At 37.7% G+C, this 12,814-nt stretch overlaps 1 pseudogene; it reads right to left on the bottom strand.

Annotated features, from left to right (window-relative positions):
- Positions 1–8,471: 8,471 nt before the first annotated feature.
- LOC114046590 lies at positions 8,472–11,785 on the bottom strand (annotated as a pseudogene).
- Between the last annotated feature and the right edge of the window lie 1,029 nt (positions 11,786–12,814).

Below are 12,814 nucleotides of genomic sequence, written 5' to 3'. Positions count from 1 at the left end.
TTCCAACTCAGCCTCAGACCCTTACTAGCTGTGTGACCCTGGGTAAGTCACTTCATTTCTATTTGCCTCAGTTTACTCATCTATAAAATAGCAATAATAATAGCACCTACCTTACAAGGTTGTTATGAGGACCAAATGAGAAAATAATTATAAAATACTTAACACAGTGCCTGGCACATATTAAGTGATATATAAATGTTAGCTATCATCAATTAAATCCCAGAGTGCTAACAAAATTTAATGATGTGATCTTGCACCTAATGTCAGAAATCTTTGAGGCATCACGTAAAATAATAGAGATGCTGGGATATAAATATTGCTATGATTTATCAAAAAAAGATAAGAGGATGGATTTCAGAAACTATATATCAGTAGCTGTCAACTGGACAGATATTTATCATCCCTCTCTTTCCAAATTATATAACAGATAATCATTAAAATAGATGTCTCATGAGTGTTTTAAAAAATTCAGTAATCACTTAAAAGCAATATGGGTTTACTGCCCTTTTCCTATTTTTTTCAGTTTTTTGACATTTTTCTTTGAAGTTTTGAGTTCCAAATTTTATCCCTCCCTCTTTCCCTCTTCTCCCCCTCCCTGGGACAGTAAGGAATCAGATATTGGTTATACATGTGCAATTATGTAAAACATTTCCATATTAGTTATTTTGTAGAAGAAGACTCAAATAAAAGGGAAAAGTGAAAGAAAGTGAAAAATAGTATGTTTCAGTCTGTATTCAGTCAATATCAGTTCTTTCTCTGGAGGCAGATAATATGCTTCGTCATATAGTCTTCTGGGATTGTCTTAGATCATAGTATTGCTGAGAATAGCTAAGTCATTCACAGTTCTTCGTTGAACGATATTGCTGTTACTGTGTACAACGTTCTCCTGGTCCTGTTCAATCACTAATCAACATAGACTCAGTTGTAGGGAAGCAAATGAAACATGCAGTTTACATGTTATTGGAGGAAGAGTAGCACTTCTGGAGACAGACAAGACCTGATTTCGAATCCATACTCTCACGTTTACTAGCTATATGAAATTAACTAGCTATAAGAAATTAAGTGGGAGTAGGTCACTTAATTTCTTTTAACCTCAGTTTCCTCATCTATAAAATGGGGATAATAGTGTCACCTATCTCACAGTGTTATAAAAGCCCTATATAGATGCCAGTTTATCTTTTTAGTCAAATACATACACACACACACATACACAAGTGAATCATTGCCAGTGGAGCCATAAATGTACACAAATAGATATATAAATATGTGCTTTCTAAGGCTTGTTCTGGCTACAGAGCACTTGAGTTCTAATGTAGAGTGCCTGAAACAAGGGGATGCCAACTCAGTGAAATATTCCTATTCTGTATCTGTTCTGCTAATGGGGTACTTTGACCCAGCTGGTTGGTGGGTGGGAGAAGAAAACCTGGGAGCCAGTTAATTAGCAAGCATCAATACAAGCCAAGATTCAGCCTGAATCTTACTGGGTAAAACATAACATTGCAGGGGCCAGGAGCAAACTGGGATTTTAGGGTATGGTCCAAGATCATTGAAATGAGTAGCTCATATAAAATAAACCTGACAGAAGGGCAGAGGAGATACCAGGATACATGGGACAAAGCCAAGGTCATTTGGTAGACAGTGAAATGAAAGCAGGGAGTGTTATAAACATAATTTCAAATTTATACCATTTTGAAAACCCAGTGGTTTGGTAAACCAAACAATAAACATTTTTAAGCATCCACTACATTCCAGGCATTGTGCTAAGCATTAGGTATACAAAAAAAGGCAAAAGACAGTCTCTGCCCTCAAGGAGCTTACAATCTAATGAGGGAGATAACATACAAACAAATATATATGAAAGCAAGCTATAGAGAATAAATAGGAAATAATTAGCAGAGGGAAGGCACTGGGATTAAGAGGAGTTGGGGAAGGCTTCCTGTAGAAGGTAGGATTTAGTTGGGACTTAAAGTAAGCCAGGGAAGTCAGTAGTCAGAGCAGAGGAGAGTGAACATTCCAAGGATGGGGGACAGCCAGAGAGAATGCCAGCAGCCAAAAGATGGAGTGTCTTGTTCTTAGAGCAGTAAGATCAAGGTCACTGGATTAAAGAGTACATGCCATAGAATAAGGTATAAGAAGACTAGAAAAGAAGAAGGGGGATAGGTTATGAAGAGCATTTTGGATTCCAAACAGAGTATTTTGTATTTGATCTTGAAGGCAATGGGAAGCCATTGGAGTTTACTGAGTAGCAGGATAACATGATAGGACCTGCATAGGAAAATGGTTTTGATCAAACCAAATGTGAGGCTATTGCTCGATGCAGTATTCTCAGAAAGTAATAATAATTCTTGATGTTCTTCCAAGCATTTTCAGATCTATCTCCTCTTCACAACCACTTTGTACAGTGGGTGGGGTAAACACAATTGTCTCCATTTTGCAGATAAAGAAAAATGGGACATATGGTAGTGCAGTGATGGGCAAATAGTTACATGGTGAGTTCATTTGTGGCTACTGCTCCAAGTTCCTGGTCCTGGACTCAGTTTCGTGCTCTTACAAAAGGTCACACTGGGTCATATCTAAGCAAGGGCAAAGTCTAAGGGATCCTAACCCTTCCTTCCCCCAGAACTAGGCTACCTGGATTGCCCCTGGATTACCTTGGGATCGAGAGTCATAGGATTGTATACTTATATGTAGATGGGACCTTATGAATCATTTAGTTCAATACACTCTTTTTATAGATGAAGAAATGGAAGCCCAGAGTAGTTCAGTGATTTGCCCAAGGTTCCATGGGTGTCAAAGCTGTCATTTGGAACCAGAACCTCTAAATCCCAATGCAGTTCTTCCTGTTGTCCCCACACAACCTCCTTGGAGGTGCTTAGAGTCAGGAGATCTGGGTGGTGGTCCAAGATCTGCTACTTTCTAGCCATCTGACTTTGAGCAAGAGGCATCTCTGCGACCCCTTGTGACTTCACTTAGAAAACTGATGGTTTAGAACAGATCATCTCTAAGGTTCCTTTTGTGTCTATAAATTCACCCTCTGATTCTTGGTATAGAAAAGGGATAGAAAAGTTCAGTTCTGAAAGGAGGAAAGATTCCATAGTAATGAGACTACGTTGAGTGTTTCAGTGTTAAATTCCCGGACCCCACAGCATACTGACTCTCAGAAATTTGAAGATAAACACATCAGCTGAATTTATTTAGTTTCCAACATGGATCACCAGAGGGGTCCTTGAAGGCTTTTTCACCAAAATGCCAGATCTGTTAGATTCTTCCAAGATGGACAAGCTTCGAATATGGCCAAGTGACAGACACGATGCCTGTGGGCCAAGACTCAGCCCCGATAAGTGTAAGGAGACTCTTCACCAGAAGGTTGGCCATCAGGAGATAATGTTTTTTTTTTTTTGGCAAAGGAAGCAAATTCAATGGATAAAAATACCAAGCGGTCCTCCCTCCGTTCATCTCCCTTTCGCTCTCACAGTGCCAACAGCAGAGTGGCGGAAAAAAGGACGAGGTGCAAAAAAAAATTTACACCATTCTCACCTCAACTATGAACATTACTTTGGTTGTTGGGACTCTTTGTCGAGTGACTGAAGAGTTGACATATGATGGAGGAACTGAACTATAGCCCATACTGACATTTTCACTGTCCAGAAGAGGTAAAGAAGTCACAGTTAAGGAGGTAAGCAGCTTACAGGATCTTCACAGATTAATAGAGAGGCACATAAAGGGCTTGGTTTCATCCTATGGTCAAAGATAACAGGAAACATTATTTCATGGGATAGACGATTTCATCTTATAGTGCTTACAATAAGTATGAATAGACAACCAGGATACACCAACATCTAATTCAGAGGATGAAAAAATGGTGAATTTCTACAAAGAATTTGATAAGATATTCTGGACTATTACAATAGCCCGCTGGTTGGTCTCCCTGTCTTAAGCCTCTGCCTGCTCTAGTCCCTCTTCCACACAACTGCCAATGGGACTTTCCTAAAGGCCATATCTGACCATGTCACTCCCTTACTCAGTAAATTTCAGTGGTTCCTTATTACTCCAGCATCAAGTCTAAAATCCTCTGTTTGACTTTATAAATTTCTTAATTATAAGCTCTTTGTGGACAGAGATGTTTTATTTATCTCTGTCCCAGAACCTAGCACAGTGTTTCTTCACAGAATAGGCAACTTAAAAAAAATATTGGATGAAATATAAAGAAAGGATAACAACATGGATACATATATGAAGCAAACAAAGAAACATGTAGTAATATTCCTTGTACGTGAAAAAGAAAGTCCATTGGTCTGCCAGGTTCATATCCAAAGACTGCAAATGTCAAACAAGTCCTTCTACTGGACCAGAGTTCTAAAAGTTCCTTCTTAATCCTTTTCTCCTTACTCCTCAGGGATCAGTGCTATGTTGGCTATAAAATCTGTACTATTTTCTGACCCCAAAATTCCTGTGGTGTTCTCCCAATTTTTGAAATTCCTATGATCAGAGACACTACTCCTTACACCTAAATTGGAAAAAGAATAAATGAAAAAGCCCACAAGACTCTGTTTCATAGGAACCAGAGAGCTTAAGAGGGAGAAGATACGGAGGCCCTTCCCCTTAAAGTATAGTCTCTTTCCAGGTCTGGTCACACCATTACAGTGAGGATGAAGACAATGAAGGTGCCAACAATTCCAACTACACAGCCAATAGAAAAAGGCTCCTGAAAACCACAGGGTAGGCCAAACAGAACAGGCCCCAAGTGTGCATACATGCTTCAGTCTCTCCAAGTCCGTTTCCTTCCACATCATCATTATTCTACCAGGGGCTGCTCTTCAGAGTTCTTAAGATGCCATCTGAACAAACTAATGGGCACCACACATGTGCCAGACCCCCATTACACATATAACCAATTACTTTCACTTAAATCATCTCACCTATTTATTTCACAACACCCCAATGATACAGATGGTGCAAGTATTATTTCCCACTTTCCAGATAAGGAAACTGAGTTTCAAAGAGTTATCATACTTACTTGAGGCAACATAGACAGCAAACCAAGAAATGGACCTTGGTCTTTGGTCTAAATTATTACTCTATTTTAGCCATTCTTGGCCTACTATTTTTTCCCTTCTGCAGCAGCAAGGAAAGAAAATTGGACCAGGAGTCTGGATATCTGAGTTCTAGCCCTGGAACTATCTCTAGCTCACTTTGTGATTCAACGTCTCTGGAGGTTTATCTAAAATGAGGCTAGTGTGCTGGATTATTTCTAACCTTCCTTCAAGGGCTATTCTTATGTGATTCTAGGATCTTACAAATCTTTGTTTATAGAATATCCATATTTGCAAAAGCCTGCCAGTGCACATTGTTAGATAATTTATACTGCTGTACATGTGGGAGGGTTTTATATAACCTTGATACTAGTAAGCAAAACTCAGAGAAAATTGCTTTTGATAAGAACTGTCACGGAAAGAAAAAAATGAATTCCAAATAATTATTGAGCAACAGAAACCAACACAAGACTAGGCTGTCAAAAGAGGAGTCATGACGTCCTCATATAGACCATCTTTATTCTGCTGCTCTGAGCTTGCTGTAAAGTCAGATTGTCGTTATTCAGTGACAAACAGGACCCCTGAACCTTCTTTGACTGCGCCATCTTTGTTACATCCACATCATATCAGTTGCTAATAGTTGTTGATTCTATTTGCACAGTATCTTTCATCCCTGTTTCCTCCTTTCTACTCTCACTGCCATTGCCAGTTTCTGCCCAGAGACAGCAAGCAGGCAGCTCAATAGATAGAGCCTTGGGTCTGGAGTCAGGAAGACTTAAATTCAAATTCAGACTCAGGTAATTACTGTGTGAATTCACTGTTTGCATCAATTTCTTCAACTATAAAATGGAGATAAAAATAGTACCTACTTTCCAGGGTTGTCATGAGGATCAAATGAGGTAATTGTAAAACACTTAGCATAGTGTCTGGCACATAGTAGGTGCTATCTAAATGCTTATTTCCTTCCCTTCCCCTTCATTACCTCTTACCCAGGTTACTATAGTACCTAATCCCAATTGGTTTCACTGTCTCTAGTCTCCCTCCCTCCCCAATTTAACCTTTGTGCTTCTGCCAAAGTAATCTCAGTAAGCTTTCTAGTGACCTCTGATAATGACTTCTACTCAAAAAATTTCAGCGCATTTCTATTACTTCAAATTCCTTAACCTAACTACCTTCCAGATTTATTTATTTACTTTTATTTTTATTTTTATTTTTTTTGGCTAGCCAATGGAGTTAAGTGACTTGCCCAGGGTCACACAGCTAGTAAGTGTTATGTGTCAGAGGCCGGATTTGAACTCAGATCCTCCTGAATCCAGGGCTGATGCTCCACTGCACCACCTGGCTGCCCCCAGATTTGTTTCATGTTTCTTCCACTCATCAATTCTATGATCTAGTCAAAGTAAACCTAAAAGAGAGGTGGACTGCCCCATCCACCATCTCTATTGAAGTCTTTCCTCTTTTAAGATAGCAATCACTTTCTTTCTCTGTCTCTCCCTCTTCCTCACTCCCTCTCTCTCTTTCTCTGTATCTGTCTCCATATCTCTGTCTCTCAGTCACTATCTCTGTCTGTTGCTATCTTTCTCTGTCTCTGTTGCTCTATCTCAATCTGTCTCTCTATCTTTACCTGTCTCTGTCTCCATTTCTCTTTCCCTTTGTCTCTCTTTCTACCTCTGTTTCTCTGACTCTTTGTCTCCATGTCTGTATCTGTTTCTCTGTCTCTCTCTCTCTCTGCCTCTTTCCTTTTCTTTGGGCTTCATCATAGGATCATACATTTAGAGCTATAAAGAATCTTAGAGGCAAGTCCACAAATCCAATTCTTTCATTTTATAGAAGGGGAAAACCACTCAAAATGGTTAAGTAACTCACTTAAGGTTACAAGTTGGGATTGGAATACAGGTCCTCTTACTTTCAATCTATTGCTCTTTCCAAAAAAGCCATGTTGCCTTTTATTCTAATGTATGTTATAGTTAGAAAACTATAGACATAGATATGTATTTATATCTATCTATCTATCTATCTATCTATCTATCTATCTATCTATCCATCTATCTATCTATTCTTTCTAACTTGCCTGGACTATTGGAAATTACTCTCAGGTAGCAGTCACATACCCAGAGATGAGAAGCATAATGGATAGGATACCCTAAGTGGGGTTCAGAAAACTTGGATTGTGGGACCATCGGAAAATCACTTAACCACTCTGAATGTCAGTTTTCTTACCTGCATAATTTGTATTTTAATACCACTGTTCCTTACCCTCCCTGGGATAAACGTAAGGTTCAAATAAGATACTGTAATGCATATAAAGTATTTTGCAAAGTTTTAGGCATGATATCAATGTCAGTTATCATTATTCCCCTCATCATATATCCATATTATTCAGGTTCAATGTGGAGCCAAATGGTGTATTGCCTGTGAGTCTGATGCAATGGGTACACATGTACATTTATACACCTTGGGTCACTTTATTAACAGCAGCTACTATATTATTTTGTCTCCTCTCCAGGGTCTTATCTTGGATTGTTCAGGTTCTCTCCATTCTTGCTATTGTTATCACTGAAAATGCCATGATAGCAATTCCAAAGAGTACACCTCCTAAAGTACAAAGGAATTATCAATTTCCAACCCAGAATGACAGCCCACGGGGACTCTGATATGCATCCAGCTGGAGAAAACATTTTTATTTTCCCTAAATCCAATCTTTCACTCCTTACAAGATTTACTTAATGTCACTTTCATTTGGCAGATATGGTAGCAATTCTTGACAGATAATGGTGTGCATGCTAATGAATCTAATCTCCATGCCACCCCCACCTGGACTGTTAGAGCAGGTTTCGCAGAAAATACTTGCCCTTAATGCTTTACAAGCCAAGTCACATAAAACCCTAGAAGGTAAGGTGAAAACATTATCCCACATTGGCAGAAAGATGTACTGGATGATGTAATAGAGATTTTCCACCTCTAATTTCCCTAGTAATGGAGACACTAGCATTCCCTTGGCCTGCTAGTGTAGTCTCTGTAATAACCTGCTGAGCTTATTCACATCAGGAGAGAGCACATCATTACACCTGGTTAAAGATTCTATGTATGGAGAAAAGACAAATTCTCTTTTATTAAGAAATAAATGGTCCAAATTAAAGATCTCTGCAGTCCTAGGAGCCTGGGAGCTGTCTAATTTTAAAGGGAATACACAGATACATTTCTTTTCCATAAGCAGACATGAGATGTGTGTAATTGGGCTTTTTTTTTTTGTTTTAGAACAAGTTTATTTACAGAGCAATTATGCAATTTCATTGGGTAATATCAAATCATTTACATATCACATTTATGAAAAAGCTTTCCAAGCAGCAAATATTGCTGCCTCTTTGATTTATAAACCTTAACAAAAAAATCACAATGATAATTTTTTTTATTTTTTAACCTTTTAAAGTTCTTATTTTAGACAGATTCTTGAACTGGTGGTTCATAGGCATCAGCCCTTTCTACTTTTGTGCCTGTTTCTTCTCCTAAAGGTTTTCCAGAGCCACCACTTTCACCATGCAGTTCCATTACCTTTCCCAATTCAAATTTGGGCTTCTTGAGCATCTTGACTTTTTAAACAAATATATCATGGAGAGGGTAAATGGACTGGCAACTCTTTCCTGTGTCTTTTCCAATACTGTCTGGAATGAGTTTATTGACAACTTCTTTTGTCATTTGCACCTCTCAGGTCATAATTTCCATTATTTTCTTATGAATTTGATGGACTTGTTGGTGCTGAGCATATGAGGTCTTACAGATCTGGTTGGTAAAACCAACACAAAAGAGGTAGAGCAAGCAGCTATCAGTAATTTTGATATCAACATGGGCTTCAATCATAATCTACCACTTTTTGACCATGGAGCACATCTTGCTCCAGGTAAAGTCTATTCCATGGAAATTAGTCAAACAATTTTTTAATCTTTTTTTTTTAATTTTAGACTTGAATACTAAAATTTAAATACATAATTAGGAAAGAAAAACATCATAAACTTAAATATTAAAACTTAAATATAAAATAAGAAAAAACTTGTCATGTGCACAGAACATAAAAGAGAATTCAAAATGTATAACAATAAATTTCAATTTCCAAAAAGCCTATATATTAAATACTACATGTTATGTTGAAAGCTGTCCATCTTTACTTCCTTGTAGGTTTTCTTTGGTTCTCTGCTGTACACTTTTTATTTTGTTCTTTTTTCTCCCTTCCTCCTCCCTTCCCACCTAGGCTACAATTAAGCATGGATATATTTATATCTAAATATTGCTATATACATATACATATAAATATATGTATACATATATACACATACATACATACATACATATATAAACATATATTTTCCTTCAGAGATTCTACTCCTGGTCTTTGTTTTTATATTTGTGCGTATCTCTACTTTATTTCTACCCGCCACCTTGCCCTCTTACTACTTAACTACCATTCCCATTGATTTAAACATCCTTTTATATTCACCCTTTAACCTATTCCCTCACCCTCCCCTCTAAAGATCACTCCCTTATCCTCTCTCCCTCTCCCTATCCCTTTAGCATTTTATTTCTTTCTAAATTTAGAAGACTTTTATACTCTTCTAGATGTATACATATTGTTCCCTCTTGAACCCATTCCTGATAAAAGTAGGTTTCCAAAGCTACCAGCCTTCCTCCCCCATCTAATTCCTCTGCGTAGGTTCTTCTTCTCGCACTTCATTTGTATATGATAATTACTTTTTTTTAGCTGTTCCTGAACGCTTTTACTTTTTGAAGTCATATCGTGCTCAGATCTATCCCAATCTTTCTTATGAATTACCCAATTACTAATAACAATCTTAGATATATGTTTTACATTGTACAGACATAAAAGGTAAACAGTCTGTCCTTAATGAGTCCCTTATAATTGGTCTTTGTTATATACCTTATATTTCTCTTGGTTCTTGTATGTCAAATCTTCTATTAAGTTCAGTTGTTTTTTTTTTTTAACAAACTCCTGAAAGTCTGACAATTCATTAAATGTCCTTTTTATTTTTTTTTCCATTCAGAATTATGCTTAACTTTGCTGGGTATATTTTCAGCTGGAACCCCAGTTCTTTTGCTCTTTAATATATAGTGTTCTAAGACCTGCAGTCTTTTACTGTTGCTGCAGCTAGGTCTTGTGTGATCCTAATTGTTATGCCACAATATGTAAATTGTTTTTTTTTTATTGTTCATAATATTTTATCCTTGAGCTGGGGGTTTTGGTATTTAACTATAATATTCTTATGGGTTTTCCTTGTAGAATCTCTTTCAGGTGGTTATTGGTAGATTTTTTTTTCTATTTCTACTTTCTCCTTTTGTTCTAATGCTTCAGAACAATTTTCTTTAATTGTTTCTTACATAATTGTATCAAGATTCTTTTTTTATCATAGCTTTCAGGTAGTCTAATTATTCTTGTTTTCCCTTCTTGATTTGTTATACAGATTAATTGTTTTTCTTTTGAAATAGTTCACATTCTTTTCTATTTTTTCATTCTTTATATTTTGTTTTATTATTTCTTGATCTCTTACAACTTCTCTGGCTCCCCCCTGCCCAATTTTGATTTTCAAGGAGTCATTTTCTTCCTTAAGATTCTGGATCTCCTTTTGGTTGACTTTCTTTTTATAATCTTCTTGTTTTTCTTGGATAGTTCTTTTTTTAAGTTTTTCTTCAATCTCTCTCATTTGATTTTTAAAGTCTTTTTTTAACTTCTGTGAATTCTTTTGGGCAGGAAACTATTTTACATTACTCTTTGAAGAGGGTTTCTTTGCTTCACTATCCTTCTCTGAAGATAAGCCCCAGTCTTCTCTATTCCCATAGTAACTGTCTATGGTTGGATTCTTTCTCCTTTGCCTGTGCATTTTTTTTTGTAATAGCTTAATTTTTGTAATCACCTCTAGTCCTGGGGTATAGGGAATGGTAACTCTGGCCTCAGATCCTCCTTCAGTTCTCCTTTCTGATCCTGAACCCAAACCAAGAACTCCAGCTGCCTGTAAGTGTCACAGCCTGCAGTATCCCACCCCACTGCTTATGCACTCACGGGGAGTATGCTGGTTCCTTCTTGCTTCAGGCCAGGCTATGTCTCTTCAGCATAGCTGAGTCTGGTATTCCTTGTCAGCAGAGGTTCCCTAGATCTTCCCCAGCTCTGACACCCATCTCCTCTCAGTGTCCTGGGGGTAAAAGTTCCTGCGGCTGTGCCCCCAGGCAGCCTCCCAATCCACCTAACCCAGGGGCTTGCTTGTTCTAGTGGTCCTAGCTGGGAGGTGTTTACTCTTCACAGGAACCTAAACTAGTCCAGGAGGATCCCTGTTCTGCCCCTTCTCTTATTTATCTTTACTACTCTATATTTGCCCTGAGGCACTGTTTTATCTCTTTTGTAGAGGAAAATCTTTAGAGTTTGGAATTTTCTGACCTACTCCTCCATCTTCCCAGAATTCTGTCCCAATTTTTACCCTGAACATCTTCAGTAATTAACTTGAACTTACAAAAAGCAATACCCTCATTCTGCTGATCAGCAAGGCTCATTTCACATACTTGACCCTTGATACCATCAGAGGCAATTTCAATTTCTTGAGTTCTTGTAACCAGTGTCTTGCCAATATTGCAAATGTTGAAGATAGCTGGTGCTTTTACATCATACCAATCCTTCTTTGAAAATGGATCAACCACTTCTTGGCTCCTTTTCTGCCACCTTTGGTGAGGTGCTTATTCTTGCCCATTGCCATGATCCTGTGTGTAATTGTTAAACTCATCAATCAATACTAGTTGAGAGTGAAGGAAGGACCCTAGATTCAAATTCTTTTGCCTTGTCCAGGCTGAAATTAAACTTAATCCAAATCTATGCAAGTGAAAGTTGAAAGGGCCTAGACAATGGATCATGTAGTTATTCCTTCCACATCACAACTTTCCCCATCATGGTTTCAATATATCATGGATTGGCATAAGAAATTAAATGGGAATTTTGGGGAAGTTTTGCAGAAGCCACAGATGAAACATAAAGGCCAGCAGACAACACAGTGCCTATGACCAAACACTTAACCCAAATTCTACAATAAGGTATTGTAAACAGCTCATAAAAGAAAAACAAAAATTTCAGACTTTTTCTCTGGTAGGAAGGGAGGGCCAAAAAATTTTATGTGGATTTTCCAGATGGTGGTGGCACTATGCTTTCAACCCCCCATGAAGTTAAAGGATAACTGTATTCAAATCTTTCCTCTAAAGGTAGATTGTTTAGGTCTAGCTTGATCCATATGGTCTAACCCAACAATCCAGTCCAACAAGCATTTACTAAGCACCATCTACATGCCAAGTGCTGAGCTAACTGCTGGCCATAGTAAGACAAAATGAAAGGAAAAAAAAAATAATCTTTCCTCTCAAGCTTGTCATTTATTGGCTGCATTGAGTCTGCCAATCTAAACATTTCACACAAGCTCAATTCTCTTTTGGTCAATATCTAACACTGACTCTTTTCCCAGCTTCCTGCAGCTGATTTAATAATTTCTTATTAATAATAAAGCCATTCTCATACTTCATTATAACTCTTCAGTTGTGGGCAAAGAGTTTGAGTTTGGGAAGGTCAGTATGATGATTAGATATCTCATTCCTCTACATAAGTCTTTACATTTCACAGTACAGCAGTGACTTGAATATTCCTTTGTCTTGTTCATAAGAGTACAACACACAGAAATGCTCAAATAGCTCTATGACTTATCAGCAGGGGTATCCCCTGAAATAATGAAGGCCGAGATTCACAT

Source organism: Vombatus ursinus, unplaced genomic scaffold (genome assembly GCF_900497805.2).
Source record: "Vombatus ursinus unplaced genomic scaffold, bare-nosed wombat genome assembly UNPS02014784.1, whole genome shotgun sequence".
In the NCBI taxonomy this organism is placed as follows: domain Eukaryota; kingdom Metazoa; phylum Chordata; class Mammalia; order Diprotodontia; family Vombatidae; genus Vombatus; species Vombatus ursinus.
Note: the sequence above shows the minus strand (reverse complement) of the source record. Positions and strands in the feature narration are given on the sequence as shown.